Consider the following 27,393-nt stretch of genomic DNA (forward strand, 5'->3'; position numbering starts at 1 on the left):
AAAGGTCATGTAAAAATTTTCTAATAGTGTTAGTCCTTGGTCCTTTATTGCATTTAGGATATTTTTTGTAAGTAATTTATATATAAAAATTAATATTAAGTTATTTTGGTGTCAGAAAACAAATTGATATTTTTAGGTGATTTTTTTAGATGTGTATTTTTTACCTCAAACATGATTAAATTATGTTTGAGTAAGTCAAAATGCCTAGATATTTAAGAGAGTTAAGCCATTAAAGCAATTAATTTATATATGGCCAAAACTAATTTAAAAATGATGATAATACAAGTTTAGAAACAAATTGCAGAGCATGGAACATAATTGCTCAATCGGCCTGAATTATTTTTGGTGCATCTTGCTTTCTCTTAGAATGACAGCGATCGTTAAAAAAACTAGATTGATTCATCTAGGCACTATAAAAAATTTCGAAAATATGAAACTTCTTTTTTTATTATAAAAAGCAAGTCCTATTTTTGTTTTTTTTTTCGCCTGTTTCTATTCTATAAGTTAAACTGTCGTTTTATGCACAAAATAATCAACTAACTTTTCATGTCAAAAAGGGATAGTGGTATACCAACCTTTATAGCTTTACCTCTGTTGTACTCTGTGTTCATGTTACGCTACAATTTGTTTCTAATGTCCAGTTCTCGTCACATTACTTTACCGTTCTGAAGTTTGCCACAGACTTAGAATGATATTGTACAGACGCCAGCAGGTCAAACAACCCGAACTGACAATCGAACATTAACCTTCCATTATTGTGATAAGGTTGAAAATCTATTGAAGAAAGACAGATTGAGAAAGGTTGATGTACGTGTCTGTAAGAACTAAACGCACCCACGCACGGTGTTAAAATGGCGTATTTCAAACGAGCAAAGTTATGTGATGACAAATGTGTGACCAAGTTATTTAAGGCACAAAAACAATGATAATTGAAACCGACTTGAAGTTTGGCGAGAACGTAACACGACTGAACAAATTGTCTTGATCAATGTAACATGTGCCTTATATCATAGCAATAAAGTTGAATTTAGTAATGTAATTAGTCAAATAGGTGTAAGAAAAATGTATTTGTGATACTATTTTTGGAAGTCTTTTAATTAAACTATTTTTATAATATAACTGACATTTTATTTTCCTTGAAATATTGCATTACCCGTGGACTCAATAGTTTTTGTAAGGATTGACACTCAAGCTCTAAAGCTAACAAGCAAAAAGTCCTTGAGTTTTACTTAGTTTTACTTCCCAGTGCAAAATCCACAAGAGAACTGTATAAAAATTACCCAGGTTAGTCACTTTTTGGATACAAGAAATCCTTAAACTGTTGGAGCAACTGCAAATATCTAAAGACAATGCCTACAAAACCCTTTGGAGCCCAGAGTCTCGGTAACCCACTCTCAATCCTGCCGCCCTGGTTGTCTGCCCCCTCAGATCACCTTACATACAGTACTTGAAACACTCTCATCACAAAAGCGGCTGTTAAATCTGACATATGACACCGCAGACCTTTCGACCCCTTGACCTAAAAACAAGAATTTTGGGAAGCCACAAAGGATAAAACAAGACAATGAATATACCAGGCGCGTGACTCCTAAGCCCTTTCACATAAACATCATCGTGCGTTGTTATTTAAAGATCTAGTGAAGGCTTTCACAAGTCGAGTCGCTGAAAGACTGCAAATACGTTCCGTAAATTATACAAGTAATATACCTATATAACTAGTAGTATATATAACCAGCTTTGTTGACTTGTCACGTGGTAAGAACCACGATTGATTTGATTGATTCAGCTTCATAATGTCAGTATATTATGTAGATGACTACGATGATGAAATACGGGTTTTAGATATTTATTTCTATAGCTAAGCTGCGGCTAGTTATTTTTTTTCATTTTACACTAGAACTTCTTCTGTGATATGTTAACCAATATAAATAAATGTAAGTTGTATTAATTTTGGATCAATTTTTAGAGTAAAAAATAAAAATAAAAGTTCACCAACGAGTAAAAAAATAATATTACTTATTCCTTTAGTAATATTTTTTGTACGCAGCGTCATACAACACCTGTCTGTAGGTGCTCTAGACCACTTCTGTAAGGTTTTATGTTCACAAATGATGGCCGCTCCTGATATTTTAGGGCATCATAAAATGTGTTGCCTCCATGCTGCCTTCGTCTCTGAGGTAATAAATGTGTAAGAGGTTGTTACTTACCTGCCGTTGTATCTAGTCTGTGATTCATCTTATATTTGACGATTTTGTTTGTAAGAGCACTTAGTTTTAGCTCTTTATTTGATACCTACATCATCTTGCCGGTTCTTCTCCATGAGACTAACTCTTTGGAACCAAGCAATAGACGGACTATTTAAAATAAAAAAATTAGACTTTACTTTGAAAAGAATAAAGATTTCATTCAAAAATCACCCTGAAGCATTATGAAATTGAAATTTATTGGGTACTAAATCTTCTTTTTGGAATTAAAAATAAACAACTCTTATTGCAATCTAAAATTATTTTACTAAAACCTATCTGGTAAAAAGCACTTCTAAATTGCAAACAAAATATACGAAACCCAACTAGCTGCGAGAGATTAATTTCACAAGCATATCTCATGCTCAAAGCTACTTGATTACTTTTTAATGCAACACATGGCCGTCCTACAGTTATATTAAAGTTGAAGCCATTTCTGTGTAATGGATAAGGCTCAGAATCGCAATTAACTCTGCTTTTTAAAATAATAGAAAAAAATCAAAGATGAAATTAAAAATTATTCTACAAATACTCGTTGAAGATGAAGTTAAAAATGTTTTTAATAGAAATAATTTTGAAAAACCTATGATAAGTATTGCTTATTGTACTTAGTTCATTTTTTATGCCAAATACGACATCCTCTTGAAGTAAGCCTGGACTTACCAAAATTCCATAGTTTTAAGATAACTTCTGCATAATGCATGAAGTAACATAAGACTAACATTGTTTGAACTTCGACGAACAACAAGAAAATAAAGTTTTTGGCGTTTGCCCAAGTGGGCACGTGGTTTCGGACTCACGATGGTGGCAAATGCAGTTTACCTAACCTGAATGCCAGATTAGTCACACTTATGCAATCCTGGTGTTCCATGCCCATACGACAATCCTTTCTACTAGCCGCATACGAAACGACAGAGTTTCTTCTGTACATAGCTAATTAGACAAGTATCTAAGCTAAATTATTTCATCAAGAGTCAAAATTTTGGTTCAATTTATCAAAAAATTTCCGGCACACCATCTTTCAGAGAATATTTACCTCTTTGTCAACGCAACACAGGTGTTTCTGCCATATCAATCAACCCTCGCCACATTTCAGCTATCCTGGTACTTGATATACCGCTGGTGATTAATCAATGGAGTTCCATCATTCTGAATTAATGGTAAATGAGATGGAAGGTCGGAGCCCATGTCTCATAACTCCTGATTTGATGTATGACGTATGAGGATAAAATATTGGAAAACAATAAGGATCAATCAAACTGGAAGGCTGAGTATTTTTGGTATCAGACACAGGTGCCTTTATTTTTAGCTTAATCAGTTTTGTAAGTTAGATTCGCTGGGATTTATTCTCAAGACATGTTTTCGCAATCACTTACACAAATAAATGGATTTGTATATAACTATATAGATAGGTATATTTTCTGCGTAATTTATAATGCCGTATATGATTAAATTTTCATTTGAAGAAATAATTAATATCCTTGCAATATGATACCACAACAGCCTTTCACGGAGCGAACAAACGTCGGTGTCGGTTGTCATATGAATACCGAGCCTCTGTTTGTCAGAATTTGTGTAAACAAACATAATTATTTGTGTTTCCCAGTAATTAGGTCATGAAGGTCAGAGATCGGGTTCTGAGTGGAGACTGAGAATTTGCAGAAACCGTTACAATTTCTGATAATAAAAATCCTACATACCTACATTTGTAATTCATCTTGTCCCGGGTCAGAAAACCGAAAATAGAATAAAAAAGTTTGGTCCGAAAAGTTAAGAGTACATCGTACATAATGTATCATGTACTAGGAGACTAGGAGTCATTGGATGTCATGTAATCCCTTTCTTGAGACTAACTTGTTTACAAGTTGTACAAGTTGGCCGGTCTGTATTATGCAAAGTTCTTGGCCGACTTATTGAATGCTTTATTCAAATCAGTGAGTGAATCATACAAACTATGTTTTACGCTCTATTTGAGTACACATTTACTTCATGTAGCCAGTAGCATTTTTTATTTCAATAAATATTTTCGTGCTGTACTTATTTTATTTTCGAATACTTGACGATTGTAATAAGGTCGTTAAATTTTCATCCAATATTTTTTAGGTTGTGGTTAGTGAAGAGAAAAAGTAATACGAGATTATATTGTGCCCATACACGTCTATGTAACTTAATATTTTCATGTTAATATCTCAATTTTTCCCAGCCATTCTTCTAGCTAACTGCGTAAAATGTTTGCCAGGAAAATCACCTAACAAAAAGTAAAATTCCGTAATAATGTTTCGTAATAATTATTTATGTTTTCATCAAATTATGTTAGCTCTCGTGAAATATTTATCAGTTTTGATAGATGACCGTGAACATTCAACATCAAAGACCTGCCACCTCTGATGTTTTCACAATTTCACTTTGAAGCTAGGTTTAATCTGCATAGCTGTTCATTTCACGTTATATAAATCTCTGTTGAAATGTTAGTAAGTACCTTAATTTCAACCAACTATATTATAAAGGTCGCCGGAAGACGCTGGATGCAGGTCGCTTCCAACAGGTATCTGTGGAGATCAAAGGGAGGCCTATGTTCAGCAGTGGACGTCCTATGGCTGAGATGATGATGATGATGATGATATCATAGCAGGTATGGTGACGGGAAATATTGTAGCCAATTTCTGAAAATTTTGCATCGTTTAACAAACATAGTATTAAACCTTACTGTGAAGCAACAAAAGCTTTACGTTGGAATCAAAAGCCCCTCCTAAGTCAGAGTAAAGTATTATATAATGTCAGATTAATTATAACTTCTCCAAAAGCTTTTAAGTAATTTTATGACAATTTTAAATTCATTTCCCGTGTCAGTTTCAATCTAATATTAAAATAGTATAAAATTCACGATATCTTACAAATCTAGACCATAGAGAAAGATCTATTACTTCATAATACTTTAATTCCCGTAAAAAAAACAATTCAAAATTACCCCGTTAAAATAAGACCGTATCATCCGGCTTAGCAATCAGAAGTCACGCAAAACGGTTTTATTATACCGCAAACATTTGTGATATTTGTGTATAAGTATACAAAGGACATTCGGGTCACAATTATTACAGATTATGGACCTGACAAGTTATCCGGGTTTGTCGTAAAAACAAGAGGGTTGCCCCGTGACCGGTGTCAAGCGTCCGGCTATATTACTGTGATATGCTTATGCTGCCCTGGTGTGGCTTGGGGATTTGGGATTAAGAGTACGCTGTTTACATATTTTTTTGAATTTTATTGGCATCATATTTTGGGGTTTAGCCCACACCAAGAATATCACGCTTTTAAAACATAATAATTTTGTAAGATAAACTACAGAACTTAATTTAGCACATCGTTGCAAAGGTTGATTTTCAAGTGGATAAAGTTGCTATTATAGGTTTCAGTAAGAACATATTGACACACGAACGGGATTTACACGTGTTTGATTTGACTGTATGTCTATTTGTTGTGTGTTATAAGAAATGTAGAAAGGAATTCAGTGAGCATAAATATATGTTTCAAATCCCAAATGTTCCGGGAAAAACAGCCATGAAACAAAGAGCAACTCTCTAAGGACATACCCAAAACATTGGGACAAAATAACGCAAAAACAAAATTCGAATCAAACACGAACGGCTACAACACCGTACATTTAGTAAAATAATTATTCAGAGAAATAATATTACAATGGTAATAAAATCAAGCATGAAGCTTTTGTTTCAGTATTTACAGTTGAAAACCAGTTTTCTAAGAGCAATTTGTCGGAGAGAAATAAACTAGGAACGATGTAATTAATTTATTCTCACTAAGAGTATGTGCACACTGCAGATTAAAAAGTCGGCTAACAGTTGCTAATTTCTTTATTTTTTAAAGAAATTCCTTATTCAAATCAAAGTTTACGAGCAGGCTGATACAGCTAAGGACCTGATCTTGGTCATGTGTATAGGTACATCTTCATACTGATTGATTCATGAGTTCAAACAAACTATCGGCCGACTCTAAGTTTGCAGTGTGCAAGTACTTGAACTCTGCATTATTAATAACTAGTTTTATAACTAGCGAGTTCCAACAAAATGCGATAATATAATGGGCGTACTCCGAATTAATTATCGAGGTGAAGTTTCACAGAATTTCAGATTTTGGGAATGTAAAATGAGAAATACGATGCTGACACAACTCTTCATTTTGCTAAATTCCTGGTAACTTAATTATATTGTTCATTTGTTTTGATAGCGGGAAATCAGTTTGTTTTTGTCTGTGTCTGATATTGTAGAAAGTTAATTCAACAACCCCACAGGGTGAAATTAGTGTATCTGATTAGTCCGCATTTTAGATTAGCAAAATACATTAGACACGTATTTTTTTTTTTAATAAAACATTAAATATTTGCCAAGATATAACGCAACAAACACTGAAAGTGGGGGCTTGTGACGTCACATTTATAGATTTGTACTCAAAAGTGAGTTCCTCACACATATGTAATTCAATCGTGTTGTGTTTTCGTTGTTATTTGTTAGTGAGGGAAAAGAGTTTTTATTATTTTAGGGTTAAGTATCTACAGACACCATGCTTTTCATGGATATGGCTATTAGCAAACATTGTTCTAACACGACTAAGATTGGTTGTTATACCAATTTGTTCATTCCATATTGGAATGCCTGCCTAAAAGTAGCTCGATAAATCTCTCGATTTTTAATTTGCGCAAAAAAATGGGTACACAGCTCCTTGGAAAAACCTTCTTAAATATAAAATTAATGGTCTCTCTATAATTTATCGTAATCTAAACAAAAATACATAAATCGTTACGGACTCAGTCGTTTTTTTTTCTAGAAAGTAAATAAATCTAATTGAAAAAGTGGTTGTTTTCAATGTTTAGATAAATATTAGGAGATTTAAACTAAACTCAGCTGTTTTAAATGATTTTGATTTTTACTTGTGAATCTGTAAACTTAGACAAAAAGTCAAGTTGGAAAATTTTCACTCATGTGTAATCATGAGCAAGTTATCCTCTTCTTTTCGTGAACAAAGTATACATTTTTATTTCCAGTCTAGATATATTTGGGTGGTTGACCTGGATATCATTGTCCGAACCTGTAGAGAACCTAAAATAGAAGCTATTTAGAGGTCAATCTGCTTTTAGAGGTCAATTTTTATAAGGCTCAAGTAAATACGTTGATGACTTCATTTTAATATATGTTGTAGTTTTCGCTAGAATATTCTCTCTTACATAAACGAAAATTGTGGTAAGTTTCTAATGTTTTATTACGCAATATTCAGCATTCCCTTTTATATGTTGGTATATGAAAACTATTTTAATCAAAACATATTACATACACACATTCATATTACTGCCGCTAAATACGGTGTCAATTTTGTTCATACCTAAATGTAAGCTCGAAAGCTCATAGTCGGATGGTATTACCAGGCTCTCATACAGAGCACGGAATTAATGAAATAGGTAAATAAATAATACCATTGTGAAGCCTGTTTGTATAAAGCCTTTGTGCTAACAAAGCTGCCACAGGCAAACTACGAAGAAAGGATACTTCTTAGATTAGTTCTAGTGATGTCTTGTTATCCTAGTACTTGATAGCAAGAATAACATTCTCTGCCTGTTTTTCCGAGAAACAAATCCAGACTCCTCGCAGTTACTGAGAGAATTTACATTTGGAAAACCACAATAAACCCGCCGTTACGGACAGACTTTATTATTATTTCACACTAGTTGTTTCCCGCGGTTTCGACCACGTCCTGGAACCAATTCATGTACTGTGGTCTAGTTGTATATTTTATCATCCCTTAAGACCGCAGAGGATGCAAAACTCAACCTTAATTGACCTGATTGTTCGTTTATTTTATAAGCAATCAAAACTTCAACAACTGATTTTTTAGGGTTCCGTAGCCAAAATGGCAAAAACGGAACCCTTATAGTTTCGTCATGTCCGTCTGTCCGTCTGTCCGTCTGTCCGTCTGTCCGTCTGTCACAGCCGATTTACTCGGAAACTATAAGTACTACAGTGATGAAATTTGATGGGAATATGTGTTGTATGAACCGCTACAAAAATATGACACTAAATAGTAAAAAAAAGAATTGGGGGTGGGGCCCCCCATACATGTAACTGAGGGATGAAATTTTTTTTTTCGATGTACATACCCGTGTGGGGTATCAATGGAAAGGTCTTTTAAAATGATATAAAGTTTTCTAAAAAACATTTTTCTTAAAGTGAACGGTTTTTGAGATATCAGCTCTCAAAGTCGTAAAAAGTATGTCCCCCCCCCTCTATTTTTATAACTACGGGGTATAAAATTCTAAAAAAAATAGAGGTGATGCATGCTAATTAACTCTTTCAACGATTTTTGGTTTGATCAAAGTATCTCTTATAGTTTTTGAGATAGGTTGATTTAACTGTAATTTACGGAACCCTTCGTGCACGAGTCCGACTCGCACTTGGCCGGTTTTTATCTTTAGCTTTTTTGCTTGTTGCATTCGAAATAATAAATTCAAAAGTTTCAAAAACTGGCAGTTTCACTTTCGCTCCTCGAAAGTGAAACTGCCTGTATTTTATACCGAAAATATTATATGAAAAGAATGTGTCTGAATATAGTTGGAGATCTGTGAAACCAAAAACTATAGTTTATGTAATATAAGATCCTGATCTACCTATCAGCCCATAAGAGTCTTTATCGGTAACCAGTGAAACTGGTTATAATTATGATAAATTACGTCTTTACTCATTTCTACGCGGCTAATGAGTGTAGCTGTGTCATAATAACGCCTGTCAGATGCAGAGGCTTTGTCTCAGTAACAGATGTATGGAGCAATAGACGTATTGCGTTACCCTGTTATTGGATACCCAGATAAAGGCTCAATGGATTGAACAATTGATTTGTTTGTTGCAGAGATGTTGATGTTGGAGTGAGATATAATCCTGATATGGTAGTTTTGGGAGTTGTTTGCAGAGTGCATTAAGTATCAAAGTATGTATTTTGTCAGCTTACGAGTACCTTCGTAACAATAAATTACAAGTCTAGTCTTAACGTCTAATTTTATTAAGGTTTTTTTGTGTCTTCAATTAAGGATAGAAAAAAAATAATATGTAACGAGTGTCTCCTTCAGCCACAAGAAACCACATAAAAAGCAAAATAAAGAACTAGGCTGATGTTTTACAAAAGCGAAAAAAACTTTATACTTTAGTTTTTTCAGATAAGAAGCATAACGATTTTCGAGTATGCCACCAATACAACATACCTACATACTCTTCATTAACCTACCTATAACCCTTCATTTCAGCAGAACTCCATCGGGGGTCAGTAAGGCCCCTAACGCAGGAAATGACGTTCTTTAGCGAAGTTCGCAGTTGTGTCCGCACATACATCATCGAACCGGACCGGCACAAACGCCGGATCGATACCGGAATGCGAGTTGATTAAAGATATAATTTAAATTACAGTAAAGGGTACATCGGCGGAGTTATCGCTAAGAGCTATATCTACCAGACAACCTTTAATTATAGTAAGGTCGCATATATACCTATTATAATAGTATTCTACGACTTCATTTGAGACAGTATGTAAATTTATTTCATCATTCAACGTCAGAACACTAGAGCTTGTAAGGAGATTAAAACCTGTTAAGAAAAAGTTTTTCCAATATCCACAAGAGGAAATAATTAGAAAGAAATTAAGAAATAATCTCGTAAAGTATAATGTTGAAATCTTTAACAAAAAGTTTTATATAGAAATTCTAAAGTTAGATTATCTGGCGCACGTAAAGTTACCCAAATATATTACGATGCGATGACGTAAACGTGCTAAAAGTTATAAATGAACAACCCAATTTAATTGCTTTATTATCAGAACAGAGACAATTTTTATTTCGTAAATTTTCACTAACATATTATATTTGAAAATGATTTCAGTAAGATAAGCATAATGGTAAAATATGATAAGTTTGGTTTAACTTAATTGACTATTCAGTATCGATTGCGAAAACATTATGACTGGCCATATTTTGAACTCTTAAAAAACAATAAAAAAATATCGTATCCAATCATCTGAAACCTGAAATGATATACACAGCTTCAAGCCTCGTAGCAGCTACGATGCTACAGGTCGCCGCTCAGTCAGTCCCGCGCTACGGCGTAGACCGCTCGTCACTTTCGTAGCGTTTTCCCGAACATTGCCGAAGTTTGCGTTCGGGCTTTTTTGTGTTTTTAGACTTTTTTTTGTTCATAAACATTAGAGTTAATGTGATTTGTTTAGAAAACTATTAAGTGGTTTGTTATTGGTTTAATTTAGATTGGTGTGATTTGAAAGTTGAAGGTAAGTTTACTAATGAAAGTTTTATTTATAAATCGCATGTTGGTGTTGTTTTGATTTTTAAATACTGTTTCGTTTTAAGGTAATAGATGGTTCACCTTTAAGGTATCCTATTCTGATTACTCGTCATTATCTTGACACAATTTTTCATGGTCATCTGAAACGTTAGTCATTATTCTATGTTTCAAAATGATTTACTATTATTAACAAACTGTTGTACCTCTACCATTGTAAGAAGTACTTTGATGTCCATTACAAGTCACACAACAAGTATAAGAACACTTCCAAGTCCACTGAACTCCAAACTTCTGACTTTATTGAAGACGTCTTGTTGAAGAGAGCAATATGTACCAAAATAACTTTGTATGTCAACAATACTTGCTTTTGTGTGCCCGGACTATTGGAGGGCTGAATGTCCTCCAAACTTCAAAGGTTCCTTAAAATACTCTGAAAGCAGTATTTAGAAAAGAATAAACTTTTTCAGTTCTAAAAGTTATCTATACTTATATATAAAGAGGAAAGATTTGATTGTTTGAATCGAAGAGGCTCCGGCACTACCAAACCAATTTTTAAAAATTCTTTCAGTTTTGGAAGACTAATTTTTTTTCAAATAACATAGGCTATATTTTTGTGGGCACTAGTTCATACAGGACGCGGGTAAAACAAAAAGAGAAACCAGCTAGTTAATAGAATAAAGTAAGTACCTCAGAGTTGTATATAAAAAAAATGTTTAAACAACAAAAACGAAAATAACACAAAATAAATCTCTCCCATTTTTTATATGAAATCCAAAAACGATTGACAGGTTAATCAATGAAATGGGTCTAACTTATCGCCGGAGGATAAATGACTGAATTCAAACGTTGCTGCTAAACCACTCAATTTAGATTAAAATCTAATTCAAGATTAAAGTGTCAGATTGTGATTGACACCGACGACAGGTTACCTGAATATTTTGCATAAAAAAATCTCTTTTGATTAGCCCATATTTTGGCCGAAATTTACAGGTTTCTAAATCCTTACTTAATCTAAAGTATCGAACTTACGTAATAGTATAATAAAAAAGCAACATTTTTTGGTTTCTTTAAAAAAAATTCACTGGTGGAAAGCTACACTCTGTCCGAGTAACGTAGTATATTTCAGTGTGTGTCAGTAGTACCCACGGGACGTGGGTGAAACCGCGAGAAAACGGCCAGTATTAGGTATTATAAATGTGAAAGTAACTCTGTGTGTTTGTCTGGCTTTCACACCAAATCTACTGAACCGATTAAAATGTACTTTGTCTTAACCGATCGCGGAAAGAAGTTCCCTTGGTATGGATGAATCTGCGGCAAACCACTAGTTTCTACATTGGCACAATTGTTACAAGGCGTCCATTGTTCACGATATTTCATGTAATATTGATAAACAATTTAAAATCTGACTCATGTTCAGCTTTAACAAATGCCCAGTAAGCCTAATTACGAGTAATTTGAATGTATCAACAAAACAATTTGTATTTGATTTATTAAATGTGCTCTACCCGTAATTGGTGATTAACGATATATTGATTGAGGCTTAACAAATAATACCTTTTTGTAAATTTTTTTTTTTCATTTTTCTGTTGAAATGTAAATTGTTTGATATTATTCAAGTTAAAATGCGTGTGTTTAAATTGGCAATATAGATATAATACTGGGAAAGTTAAGTATAACTCAAAGTAACTTACTTAGATCTTGGCGCAAGAAGTTCGCTTATTCATTATTCATTCCGAATAATTTAACCTTATAAAAGACATATTATTCGTGGATAGATTAAATCAACGAATGTATGCTTGAAATCGCAGTATGAGAACTTTTGTTATTAAATAACCAGTAATTGTTTAGTTACTGGTACACAAAAGGATCATGTATATTTTTGTCTAGTACATAACCTTCCTCCTTACTTGTCTATGCTATCAGCAACACATCCCCGGATATTGGCAACAGATGCAATAGAGACAATAGTCTACATCATTTCCGATACAGCCTCGTCGCACGTGCCCCGAGCCTGGGGCCACGGCGGCTATTTCTGTGCCCCTCAGTTACCGTAATATTAATGTTAAAAACAGACCATTATAATTAAAGGTCACATTATGTTTTAGTTCAAATTGAAATTCTATGGAATTATGTAAACAGGTATTTAAAAATTTATTCGAACCACATTGAGATTTGGGTAAATAACAATACACATTTGCACACCAAAAACAAGTAACCTATGTATATGTAATTGTCTCGTCTTACCCATCTAATAATATAACAATTCAATAGTTTCAGCCGTTTTCCACAAATAATATATGGATAAGATATTAATTTTCATATAGTATAGTACTGAATCAATTAAGTATAGTAGATATAGACCGATATCTCTACGGATTTCCTTAAGAAGCGAGACATTAAAGTTAAGTATAATGCAATACAATCAATAAAAACGAAACATGAATACCTTTTGAAATACGTTCCCTAAGCACTGAACAAATAAACAATAGACGCCCACACCAAGTGCGAAGCCCCAAACAACTGCCCTATTGAGTGCCCCATTCACCCACACACAACGGTAATATATATTATAAAGAAGAAAAATTTTGTTTGTTTGTTTGTAAAAAAATCTTCCACTGTTGGTAAGCGCTTCCCGAGTAACATAGGCTATATTTTATCCGGATACGGGCAGTAGTGCCCACGGGACGCGGGGGAAACCGCGGGAAAACAGCTAGTAGGTAATATGATCAGCACACTATTTGCCGGGAAATTCAATTAATGATGCAGACTTCTGTAGGTAATGAAATATGTAGAACAATACATTGTGATATATGTAGAAGGTACTTATACATATGTATAGTGTTGTTATTGATTTGTACGCAAATGCCACGAGATGGGGATGCATTTTATTGTCATAACAAAGCCTAATTGATATATTGAATCTCTACCTATATCTGATTCTCGTATATTATGAAACTAGAGAGTTTATTTGCCTCGGAAATACTCGTTATGTTTGACTATATTTTTCCGTCTGAGTTAAGCCCATTTTCTGAATACAGCAATGAGCTATTTTTCCCATAGTACATGAGTGAAACCGGGGCTGGAAACTAGTGAATTGATATCTTGAGTCGATCGATATCCACCAAAATGATTGGATTGTAAGGGTTCAAGTCTTAATGCAATATCCCTCACCACAGGACTTTACAACTGACAGAATTATTACCCATTTCAACTCTATTAAACTGTTCAGGTCTCAAATGATTTAATATATTAATTTGAGTGTATTACACAAGTATTTCTAAGTACATTCAGATATGATATGATATCTTGCTTAATTCTTATTCGAGAACAGAAACATCGTTTGTTGAGCATAACAAACATACGGCAGTAAGGAGCTTAAACTATACTGTACTATGTATGTATGTATGTGCTATATTCTCATTTATATGACGCGGTATGCGGGCGACTTTTCAGTGGAAAGTTTCATTTTTCAAGTTTAAATATCAAAGGGCTTGGAGTACAAGCGTGTGTGACGACGGAATGACTTGTGTGAAGTTGTTTTCGTTTTTTTTGTGTGTGTTTAAAAATGTCACTTCAAAGTAAATGGTTATAAGATTTCTTATAGAATTTTTGAAGAATCTTTAACGTTATATGAAATAATTATATGAGTAAGCAGATTCATATATGAGAAACGCAATTTTCAGAGCCAACTTTTTGTTTTTATCAAAGCAACTCAAAACGCTTGTTTTAAAAAATGTGCCTAGCCTTTTCCCAACTATATTGGAGTCAGTATTCTTCTTTTTGAAAATAAAATACTTAATAAGCAACAAGGTAGGTACTACTTACATACTACTTGCACCTCTTTCCATGTAAGAAATTGATTTGAAATAAATCGTTTGAAAGTGCAACTTCAATGCATTTAAAGATAAGCGTTCATTGCTTTACAGTAAAGCACAATGTATCGGAAGCATGAGAGTCTGTCTGTCCATCTTATTACAAATTAACCTATTTCCCGAGGTTTATCCCGCGGGACTTAATCGGGACACAGTTCAGCATAAATACAGATTACTAACACTTTATTATACAGGGAAGAAAAGAGGCTGTAAGTTATATTTTTCTTAATGTTTTTTTTCTGTATGAATTTCAGAAGAAACAAGAGCAATCAAATTTAAATTAAACGGCTTTGATATTACATAATTTGTAGTGTGTATCCATGTTCGTTAGTTATAGTTCCTTATGATCTTAGCCCTCATTTCATAGGTATTCTGATATCTGTAGATATATCTTCTGCAATATTAGTTACTATTTGCTTGTGCACATACACACACATTTGCAAAGAACAATTTTTCAAATGCACTATATCCTGAAATATTACCTTCTGTAAACAAGCCATAAAATGTCCAGCAATAAATGTCAGTGAGAAAGTATATTTACGACTTTACGACAAAACCATTACCGACCAATGAAAATAAATCGAACTTTTCCAAATCCCTAACTGGTGTAACGTAAATAAGTCATAACTACTTCAGATTTAACCAGTAGTTAGCAAACTATGAAATTCAATTTAGTTTTCAGTTTTATTGTAGTTTTGTGCAAATATTTTTAGTTCTCGAGGGCTCTTGTTCGTTGTTAGCTCAAAAATTATAGGATGGAGTTTTCAAACTGGTTTATATATAAAAAATAATGAAAGTTTAGAACTTAAATACGAACAAGTATATAAAAACGGAAATAAGATGTTCTATTTGGTATCAACATTTTTGACATTTATTTTATTTATAAATTGCAGAACTTTGCATTTCAGTATAAAAGTGATTACCTAATCCTGAAATTGTAAAGAGGACAACAGACAGAGCCACACTGAAGAGTGATTTAGTATAGTGAATTAAATGTTAAATATAACACCCGCGTTGGGACTTGCAACGGAACCTCTTCACTAACCCGGAAAAATGTAACCTTTCTAGATCTGTCTCCTGGGCCCAACCTATATTCATATCATCAGTATTTCTTTGGTGGAAAAATTATACCCAAAAGCGTGATAAATAAAACGCATTCTGTTTTCCAGTTTTTTTCTGTTTTCAGTTTTAGTACTTTGCCCGACTGCTAAGGGATGATTTTCATTTTATCATTTAATTAGTATGTGTCGCTATGTAACTCTGAACATATCGCACTCGAGAGTCATAAATATATTAAAAACTGTGATAAGTTAGTGGCTCAACAATAATCCAGCCGTGTACAGTTAATGACATACTTCATTAATTTATGAATGCCTGGTACTTAGCTGTGTTCGTAGCTGCAACAGGCTTGCGATACCTATATAATATGTACATTATAACGAAAGCTTACCAGTTTTGTTTTAATTTCCGAAGTAAGCCAAGCGCTACACACCAGAGTATACAGGGAACAGTTAAACTAACAAACTCATTAAATAACTACTAAACTAGGATTAAATGCAGCAGTTATGGTCGTGAAATATGATGGCTTAGTCGTTGGGTTGGGTTAACCGGCTATATTTTTATTAGAGCGAAAGTTTATGAGCATCGTATCGTTTACAAATGCTTTAAGTCTTAGTTTTATACTAGCTTCTCCCATGAATCAACCTCCGTTCACCTGATTAAAAAACAACCTCTATCCTTTCTCAATTAATAGATTATGTTAAACTGAAGCGCTTTTTCAAATCGGTCCAACAGTAACGAATTTAGCGCGTTCACAAATAACAACTTTAGCTTAAAGCTTTGTAGCATTTAAGTACAGATTTATTTATGTTACCAACCCATATCGACTCAATGTAACCAAGTATTATTATTACAGACCCATAATCTACTGTCCCTTGAAATAAACTTGCATTTTTCCGACCGGTTTCATAAGGAAACTATTTCATAAATAAACAGGAAAAAATAGCAACCTTTCTTTAATCTAAATAATGTCGGCCAATATGTGTAAGAGGAAAAATAAATAAGTAGACAAAAAACCTCCCCATAAAAAAGGGTAGAATTGAGAACATTTAGAGATGTCGGTAAAAACATAAATTCGCTATTTCAGTTTATTACAGCTTCCGTAAATTAATTAATTTACCAAAACACAAATTAGGCCCTGATGAAATAATTCTAGGTTGAGTTTATTACTTCTGTTGCTGAATATACTACTACTATATAAATTAATTAGTGGATAGTAACAAACTCCCTCAGTGGTATTAAAACATGATTCAATTAATTTTATTGCGGATGTAGGCAAAACATTTGCTGTTTTAGGCACAAAGTAACACACACTGCAAACTTTTAGTCGGCCGACAGTCTATTCGGGCCCTAAAATCAGCATGAAAATTAATAGTAGTACACACATAACAACGATCAGGTATTTGTCCGGTATCAGACCGACCTAAAACTTTGATTGAATTCACGTTAATTTTTATTTATTATTTAACTGTCGGCCGACCGTTTAGTCTACAATATGTGAGTAAAGGAGATTCTACGGAATCAGTATTTTTGCCATTTCTTTAAAAGCTTTTACTAATCCAATTAGTTTTAAAAACCGGCTAAACGAGAGTCGGACTGGCGCACGTAGGGATCACGTTCTGAAAAACGAGTTCACGAGGAAAATCACGTTTTTGTATGAAAAGTCCCAAAAATATTGATTTTATTCTTGTTTTTATTTATTGTTTTAAAGGCAACAGTAAAATAAAGTTCATGCCATGCATGGTTACAGACGGACAGTAAAGTCTAAGGTCCCGTATTGCTCTTTGAGTACGGAACCCTAAAAATGGCACAGGAGTATTTCTCAACTTCGCTCTTACATAATTTACGGAATGTTTGTATTATTTAAGGGAAGACCTTGACCTTTCTGTGAGGTTCGATTTTACTGCTCAGGAGTAAGATATTTTGACTTTAAACTTTAATAGGTAGGATACATACCATAATATTTGTAGGTACTAATTATATTTTTATAAACAACTGTTCACGACGTTTTCAACAGTTTTGTAAGTACATGAAAAATCGAAATAAAATTTCTTTGATGTGTCCATCAGTATCACTATCACTCCTTACAGATACCCTCGAAATAAACATAGAGAGTTGCTACCTAATTGCTGGGTAACGAGGGTAAATATTACCGAAAACATAACCTCTACATATCTTGAGCTCCTAAAATCCATTCAAAAAATTTCATCCCTTTCGTATAAAATCAGGTCATTCATAACGCCTCATTCAAGTGTTGGTAAATATAGCCCAGGGTCGTTATTGCAGGGTAATGACACCTTGTGATGGGGGTCAAATGGATTTATGGACCCCTTTATCATAATGGCAGCATTCATATTTTCTTCGAAGCAGAATTTGGTTTGAAACTTTGTTAGCTTGATCTATAATATAAACAAGAGGAAACATTTATACTTTGTTTGTACCTTTAAGACTCCGAAACTACTGAACCGATTTGAAAATTAATTTCAGTGTTGGAAAGCTACATTATTTCCATGTAAAATAGGCTATATTTTATCCGGGTACCGAGTAGTTCACAAGGAATGCGAGTCAAACCGCGAGAAAACAGATAGTGTAAAATAAAACGCAAAATAACAGAACACTTATTTCGAGTGTCATTCACTTCGGTCGCAGCCGAAAACTTTTTGGCCGTCTGCTCGATAGCAAACCATTATGAAATGTATTTTATCTTCATCATTTTAGTCTGGATACATATAAAACTGGATTCTGAATATTTATTCTGTTTTGTGAATACCCGAAAAAGCCCGTTTATTTGTATCAATACATCTAGATTTGTTGCTCTCTCTCCTATTTTCGTGTTTATTGTTTTGGAAAATCAAAACACGCTTTCGATCCTCACGTCGGAATTCGTCGAAAATGTCAGCTATTTCTTCGTTATTCGCTTTAAATGAAATAATAGGCCAATGATTTGTAGGCAGAATCACTCATGCTAAATTATTAAATGTTGTATTTTTAATATCAATTAGTTTTTCCACGAATAGTTACAGAGAGGATTGGTTGGAATTGAAATTAATTAAAAAATGTTTTTTCAATCATGCTGATTAATCTTGTTGGCAGTATTTTATTTTATGTTTTACATTCAATCAATTTTATTTTATACCGAACTATATGTAGTTCCTGACGTATAGTACAGTTGCTGAAAGAAATACCGAAACATCTCCTGAGACTCATTACGAAAAAACTCATCTACGCCTCCCGAACTAAAGTCAGCCTCACTTAGAAAACTGGAGGTAATTTTGTGACCTAAACTACAAAGTTGTTGATCGAAGTCAAAGCTCTTGCCCAAAAGTTCGGCGCCTGTGGTCAAGCCTCGCTTGAACTTTTATAAGACCCTCTATTCGACACCACTGGAATTCTTAAGACGGTTTCATTTCAATATCACTTGAATGTTACCTACCAGGGCTAGGATCAGTTGGGAACCGTCATAGAGACCTTCACATAACTTGCAACAAGTTAAAACAAAAAGCTATCGTGACAAAAAGTACCTACAGATTATGTTATAACTCTCGGAAATCAGCCCATTGATACGGCGCGTGTTTTGTTCGCACAATCTGACTGGCGGCGTGAAGTCCACTAGTCAACTTCGGAACGGAAATTTTATTTAAAAGAACGGTAGGATTTTATAAATTACATTACAACAAAAGTAAAGGATCTATGACAACAACACTTTAACCAAACCACTATAGCACAATGCAATTTTAAAAGCTTGAAAATTCGCAGTGTAGTAAAACTGATCAGTAACACAAGATATTTTTTCCACAGTATAACCCATTTTTTCTCAATTTCATAAAAACATACACTCCTTCACGGGTAACCTTCATAAAAAGTTTACACAACAGATGTAACCTCTAGTTGAGACAAACATCCTTTTAAATAATAAATGCCTTTTACAATATGGACGAAGTTTTCTTAAACACGTTCCAAGATATTTTTCTGTAACACGACAGGTTAATGAGGTTGTAAACCTTTTTTATAGCTGGCAATGCCTCCTGTCATAAAATATAGAAGGCGCATTTTTTGTCTATATCTGTAGGTGTGCCTTGACACCTTGTAACAGAATTATTTGTTCAAGTTAAATATGCGTTTGGCCTTTAATTATACAAATCAAATCCTAAATAACTAGCTAATGTGGTTATAACAATAAATGAATTAGATCTAAAATACACGTAAACAGACTTATTATGGCAGTAAAGACGAGGTGTTACGACTTTGAGCACCACAAGTCACGCCGCCTGCAATAAAATGCAGGCTTATAACTGTTTTATACTTACTCGCTATTCATGAAGAATTATAGCATGGATTTGTTAAAGACTGTTTTACACAGATCGATACCTATTTGTTATATATAGCTAGCTTTTTTTAGCAGATAGACAGTTCCGACCCTTTATCTAGCCTTTGTCGATAAATGTGTTAAATTCATATATCCTAAGATTAGCGCGTCCAAACCAACAAACTCATCAGCTTTAATATTTAGTCAAAAGTCTTTAATCAGTGCGTCCTACCTGTCATGACTTACGGAGCCGAAACGTGGACACTGACGGTACGGCTGGTCCACAAGTTTAAAGTCGCTCAGCGGGCTATGGAAAGAGCTATGCTCGGCGTTTCTCTGAGGGATCGCATCAGAAATGAGGTAATCCGTCAGAGAACCAAGGTCATCGACATAGTCCACCGAATCAGCAAGCTTAAGTGGCAGTGGGCTGGCCATATTAGCCGAAGAACCGATAACCGTTGTTGTAAACGAGTTCTAGAGTGGAGACCACGCCTCGGCAACCGTAGTTTAGGACGTCCTCAGGCACGGTGGAGTGATGACTTGCGCAAGACGGCTGGCAGGAGCTGGATGCGAGAAGCCGAAAATCGATCTACTTGGAGCTCGATGCACTTGGAGAGGCCTAGCAGTGGACTGCGATAGGCTGATGATGATGATGAAGCGACAAGCCTTACTTTAAGTGTTTCACAGTATTTTTTTATTGTCACACAAGACTTAACTATAGAAATATAAGTACATGGTATAAAATAGAAAGTACGATTTGACCCTAAGGGCTTAAATGTGGCAGTGGCAATGTTTATTGGTTGTTTTTCCGTACAGGCTGACATTGACCGGGTTTAGTCACACGTCACTGATCTCGTGTCATTGGGCTTAGTTCACTATGTGTACTTACTACGTTGAGATAGATTGCTTGTTTAGGAGTTAAGTTTCATATACGAATGCATAATGTTTTTTTTTATAATCCTCCTCCAAAAAGATTAGGAAAGAACCCTATTTTTTCCATTAATGTTTATAATTGCGTAAAGTACTGTTAATTTGTATTTTTACTTTGTATACGGCATGAGGTTTCTCTACACACAGAATTAGATCCCAATAAAAATCATATTTGGTACCTCAAAGTCTGCTTCACCCAAAGTTAACTGGAATCAAATATCTTTGTAAAATTATAGAGGTATACGTAAAAGTTATGATATAGGTACATGTAAGCCACAAACCGTAGTAATTGATATCTGAATTAATGAGGGTCTGACAATTTCAACAGTTGACCGCTTGCGGTTATGTCAAATTGGAAAGCATTGTAGCTTTATGGTTTGCATTATTATAAGTATTGATTTATTCGAGTGTATTCAAGTGAAAACTTCAGGCGAACTTTGTATTATTGAACAGTGGAAGAAACTCGACCGACAAAATCGGTTCGGTAACGCTGAATCGAATATTCTAGAGTCGAGTCGTTCTTGGGTCGGTGCTGGTCGGTTTCAAAAATTATATTTTTTTATAAATGCCCCGACATGTCAGATACCATATGAGGTTTTGAACCAGGAACCCAGATTTTGATAGCAGCACAGTCCTCAAGATTACAACATTATTTTATCCATTAAATAATCACTATACAATGGAACTCCATGTTGCTTATGCTACCCTAGTAGATATACTCTACACTATACGTTGGTCAACTCCTCGAAGTAACTTCGGTTAACTTTGTAAGTAGTGGTAGGTAGTGGGAGTATTAACTTGAGACCATATGCTGATAAATTAAAAGCTATGGCTAAGTTTCGCTCTGAACTGGCAGTTCATTTATTTTGTACTTGACTAGTTTAAACTGCAACATCTGGGCAGAAAAATTGCACGAAGCAAAGTTGTATTTATGAATGAATGAATCTCTTTGTTACAAAATGCTACAGTTCTATACTCCTGGTACATACAAATTCCCCATGGTTTAACAAAATAGCCCGAACTCGAATCCCGAATCCCACGTTATAAATACAAAGCTATTCTCCACCCTGCTATAAATAACAAAGGTACAAAATAAACAACCAAAAATCATTCCTACTTCCTACAAGCCTTAAAAACAGGAGTTACCCATATAAACTTTTGAAACACTCGTCCAATTAAGGGGTTTATTTCTAGACATAGGTATATCTACCTACCCTTTTTACGAAGGTTAGTGACGTCACTAATAATTTTTTATTTACAAATAACTTTTTACAATAACTTAATATGCTGCCAGCCTCTTGGGTACACTCCCGGTGGGCAGCGATGAGGAGTTTTTTGATGCAATTTTTTAAATATTTGTTATAGTAAGTGTATATATTAGGTAATAAGTTCGTCACTAATTATGTGAAAATATCGCAAAAGATCTTGGTCATACGAGATGGTTGAAACGTCAATTTGTTGCCATCCTACGTAAGCTTGCTTCCTGAGAAAGCCTTTATCAATATGTACACTGTACTAATGTAATAAATAAAAGGGGAAATCATTTTTTGTTTGGTTATTTTGTACTCTTAATTATTGTGATTAATTCTTTCAATATTAGTAGGTAAGCTAGAAGCGCCTGAGTAACGTTCTCAAAATTTTAACAGAGTACCTAGAGTAAATATTTTTAAGGTTTCATATGAGTTGTATCGAATAAAAGTCTGTTCAAATGAGGTTTTGATACCATTTAGAATTTTAGGAAATAATTCCTTCGTATTTTCTCATAAGAAACTACGTGATGTACCTTTCCCAGTAAATCATCTCTGGAGACAAATTACTAAGGTAAAGGTAAATACGGTTGTCCATCATTCTGTCCCTTTTGTCCCACATGAGGGACACAATATACCTTAGTGATGTAGGTACTTAAACTGGGCTTAATACTGTTCCACCCTAGAATTAATTAGTACATCTTAAATACTCGAAGAGTTTTATAGAAAGAAATGTGAGTTTTCAATATCCTTAGATTTTTTATACAAAGTTTTTTTAATAAATGCTGGCATTTTCCGGCTTTAAGTTTCAGATTAAACATTTATTAATTAAGAATTTTAATGAAAACAATTTGAGGAAATTAAGTGTCTTATATTATTATCATAGCTTTAAAAAATTTCTTACATTTAGTCTTGTCTTTCTTTAGGAGTTTATACTTACGTGTACCTATATTTTTTACTCTTTGTAACGATATTTTTTTCCGGTACCTACATGTTCATTGTTGAGGAAAAACCCCTCAAGAAAAACTAACAAAGAATAAAGGTTATTGAATATTTCCATTCAATATGAAAATACACAAATAAGTACCTACGCATGTTAGTGTACTGTTATTTTATCTTATTTTTCATTGATACCTACGCACAATGGGATTATTAGGTAAGTGACCATATAAAAATATTTCAGTTAACTAGGATAACTCAAGAGTGATAATTAAATATACTGTTTTTTTCTTTCTCTACAGTACACCACCCGTCTATTTTTAAGTGTACGCAAGGCAAATAATAGCAACAAGAAACTCTTGACCCATATGTAAGAAAAAAAGATGTGATCCACGCTTCATGCAACATTCTTTCAGAGCCAAAAGATTGATGAGGCTACAAAAGGTAAAAAGATATCGCGACAGGTACAAATTCCTGCTATATATCACCGGGAAGGGTTACACAGAACTATATGTATGTAAAAACTAGTGATTTTCTTCTGACTCGGGTGAAAAACTGGTTAAATATTGTTGCTCTAAATAAACTCTATGCTATTTTTCCAAATCTAAATTGGGGTCAGCTTCGAGTCTAATTGAACGGCTGACAAACAATTTATTTACATGAAGCGACTTCCAAATATATTGCCTACACTTGAGGCCAGTTGAGTTCTCAACGGTGGTGCCAATCGCTTGTGGGGCGAAACGACGAACGACCCAAAACTACCAGGTTAACATAATAACGAGGAGATATTCTTAATTTAAATTAAAACAGTCACACGTGATTCTTTAACAAAGTTCACCATGTCACATACTCAGGGTTCGCAATTTCCATTTGAAAGCCGAGCGAAATTGACTCGTATATTTTACACAATAAAGTTACATTTACTTCAGGCTATAACTTGGAATTGCTTACAGTAAAAATTTATCACAGTCGGCAGAGTTTTAATCAAGGGAATATTGGTATTCCTTCCTGAAAAGTAATATATAAGTACTGAAAATAAAAAACACTTTCACGTGTAACATTTTATTACGTTGGTTAGTCAAAGAAAAGAAAGGTTATGAAGTACCTACTTTCCATTCACAGGAAGTGAAAAGTATGTTCGTAATAAAAATATTATGTGTAACTTTGCCTTTCTTGAGTAGCTATGAGTAGGTAAGGACTATGGGACAAACTGGACGATAAATTATTTGATATTTGGCTGGCTGACTGTTATTTTCAAAAACGAAATGGCTAATTCGTGATCGTGTGTTTACGTGTATCAAATAATAACGGAAACAGAAATACACATGTATTGCAAATCTCCTCTCCATAGCTCAGCAAATCTTATATTTTACCTATTTAATTCACAGTTGGCTAAGTAGAACAACGTTTGTCACACTCCAAGGATCAGGGAAGCATAAACTGGATGAATCGCATCAGGATCATTCAAAATACACGAGCTGCAGAAATAATGAGCACGGCTCTGCTTCACCTTCAGCGAATAAACGGAAACTTCTGGTAGGATACTCTCACTAATAATATCACCTCCTGGCGAGTAATGTTTGCCTATTGAATCTCGATATATCTCGCAGGAGTTCTGACATAAATGTCGGAACATGTCAGAATTTTTCGATTGGCGGATTTTTTGCCCGAAAAACAGCGAGTTCTAAGAAGGAGGATTTTGTACTTAGAACTTTTAAGACTAAAAATTGTTTATGTCTACATAAACATTTATCTACTTGACATGACGACAACAGCTAAATGATATGGCATATGTACCTACATAGAAAATTAGAGTATTACACATCCTCCGGGGATTCGACCAACGGAATAGATTATTAATTCTGTACCGATACATGCTCTACTTATGTCCTGTTCCGACCACAACTAAGTAAGGTAACTTCTCCATTAATTTCTATTACCTAAGAAGCACTATGTTAAAACAGCACTGACAGAATAATTGGTCATATAAGAACCCAGCATTACGTAAGTATAGCAGGTCGATCCATTCCATCCCATCGCTCCCAAACGTAACATTTGTGTGAATTTTTTCAATAAAACTTGGCGCGTGTAATGGAACGGTTACCTCGGCCGAAATAATTCATTCAGGTGATGCGGTCGTGTGCTTCCATAAAATGTTAACAGGATTTTGGCTCCTACACGCGTATATTATCGCTGTTCTGAATTACAATAATTGCACAGTTTTCGGAAAATTACACTTGTAAACTATTTAATGTTGAAATCAATGTTTTTATTACTAAGCATTTTTATTTGAAGAACCTCTTCGAAAAATTGTACTTAGTAACACGTCTTTCACTTAGCTTTTTCTCTAAGCTTTTTTGGGTGCTCGAAACATTACTTTTTAGAATAGATAAGAATTTTGACTAAATAAACGTTCAAGACAAGTGCTAAAATATGTCCCAAGACCCCATGCATCTGGCTGTCCATGTGGCTGTGCGATATGATTCATATAAGCCGGTTAAATCTATGACAAACTAGTTTATCCACGTTATCCTGGGCTTATGACATTCAAACTGAGATGAAAGGAGCATGTATAACCGCGTGCCTCTGTCTATTGACTTACATAATGAAGGGGAAATCTATAGAAGACTGTGAAGGCCCTTGATTAATGCGTCCTCTGGGTAACTTTATCATCGCCGATAAATCATGCTTCGATCAAGGGTGAGGGTTCTTTGAGGTTCAACGATTTACACCAAAATCAGCGGCTTTCATGACATTTTACGGGGCATAACATCGGGCTTGTGACGTCACATTTGTGTATTTGTACTCAAAATGAGGTAACACAAAATCCATCGTATCTTCGTTGTTATTTGTTTTTGAAAAAAAACAAATACATGACCAATTATTTCAGGGTTATCTAAAATCTTTTTTCATTCACAATACCTATTATGATCTATGGAAATAACATTATATTACTATAGCAATAGCAACCTACCAGGATAGTAGCAATTGCAGGAAATGTGAAATTGCGTTGCATTCATACGACGATTACCAGAACGTGTCATTGCACGGTTCGTATGATAAACAAAATAAATAAAAAGGTTCTCAGACGTAAAAACGGAAACATTTCGATGTCACCTGCACAGCTGTTTTTCGAACATGTGCCTACCAAAACCTGAAATACAGCCGACTGAAATAAACCATCGTTACAGATGGAGAGAACCATAATAGAGTAAAGTATCCTAACTAAAAAAATATGTATATGTATTATATTCTGTCAAACATAATATACATTGAGATATGATTATCACTCTAAATTCCCCTAACAAACAGGACTTGAATTTGCTTGACGTTCGTAATATAATATTTACAAGCGAATTTGAAGCAGTCCGCCCGTCAGATATTTAGTTCACAGAATAGAATATCGGAATTCTTGATATATTAATATAAATGTAAAATAAGTGTGACTGATTACAAGATTGTTGGTATACCTGCCTAGAGAAATTTAGATTTATGATCCACCTTTCAACTTAGAAGACTTACCTAATAATTCACGAGAGAAACCGCGGGCCTTTGCTGTATAAAGGTGTAAATATAGGTAAATATTACCCATTAAAATGTATATTTCTAGGAAGCTTCCCCAGTTATTAATTACTTCTGATAAATTCTATTATATTTAATTTCAAGACTGTCTTTGAGCGAAATTATAAATTCTTTCAGAAGACAGCTAGTCTGAAAGGAAATTTTAAATTGCTTTACTTGGAAAATTGCGTACTAGTAAATTTATGTAAAGTGGTACTTATGATTTAAAAATACAATTCTATCAAATATACATGATTAAATATATATTAATTCCAACCCATGTCGTCTAAAATCAATTTGATTGTTTGTCACAAAGATTTTTTTGTTTCTATATTTTGCCTTATGAATCGTTACAAAGAAGTAAGTAGTAAAAAAACATTATTAATATTAAAGACTGTTTAGCAGAGATTTCAACAAGAGCGTGAGTAACAAGCTATGTTCAAAGGCTATGTAAATATAGCTCTAGGCGGACACCCGTCTCCAAGACGACGAAGACGGGACCCCTTCGCTCAAGCGTTTGAAATTCATTCTTCTTATAAGCTTGAAGGAACAACTCCTTTAAGCCTTGCTGCCCTAGTATAATAATATAAAATAATAAGGTTTTTTGTGAGAGTTGCAAAAAAAATGTTCTAGGTACCGTTTATAGAAAAAACCATAGAATTAACTAAAACAAGCACCCATTTATTGTTCTTTAATTTATTCTGCTAATGTTTTAATGAGAAAGTTTGTAAGAATGTATTTCAATGTATGGATAGTTTTATATACGTATTATGTTTGATACTTTTCCACGCAAGAAATAGTGAATTAATTAAATTATTGTAGAACATTAAAAATTATGCATAACTGAAAGTAAGTTCTAATCTAGATGACGTTGTTGCGTTCAAATGAAGT

The 27,393-nt window shown here is 34.0% G+C and overlaps 1 protein-coding gene across 2 annotated transcripts in view; it reads left to right on the forward strand.

The window, feature by feature from the left end:
• Positions 1-10,379: 10,379 nt before the first annotated feature.
• LOC110370379 (ankyrin repeat domain-containing protein 29) overlaps positions 10,380-27,393 on the forward strand; it is a 41,231-nt gene continuing 24,217 nt past the window's right edge. For both annotated transcript variants that reach the window (XM_064038776.1, XM_064038775.1), the window contains exon 1: positions 10,380-10,574. The gene's annotated coding sequence lies outside the window, so the exon portion shown is untranslated. The remainder of the gene's footprint in view (positions 10,575-27,393) is intronic.

Source organism: Helicoverpa armigera, chromosome 17 (genome assembly GCF_030705265.1).
Source record: "Helicoverpa armigera isolate CAAS_96S chromosome 17, ASM3070526v1, whole genome shotgun sequence".
Classification (NCBI taxonomy): domain Eukaryota; kingdom Metazoa; phylum Arthropoda; class Insecta; order Lepidoptera; family Noctuidae; genus Helicoverpa; species Helicoverpa armigera.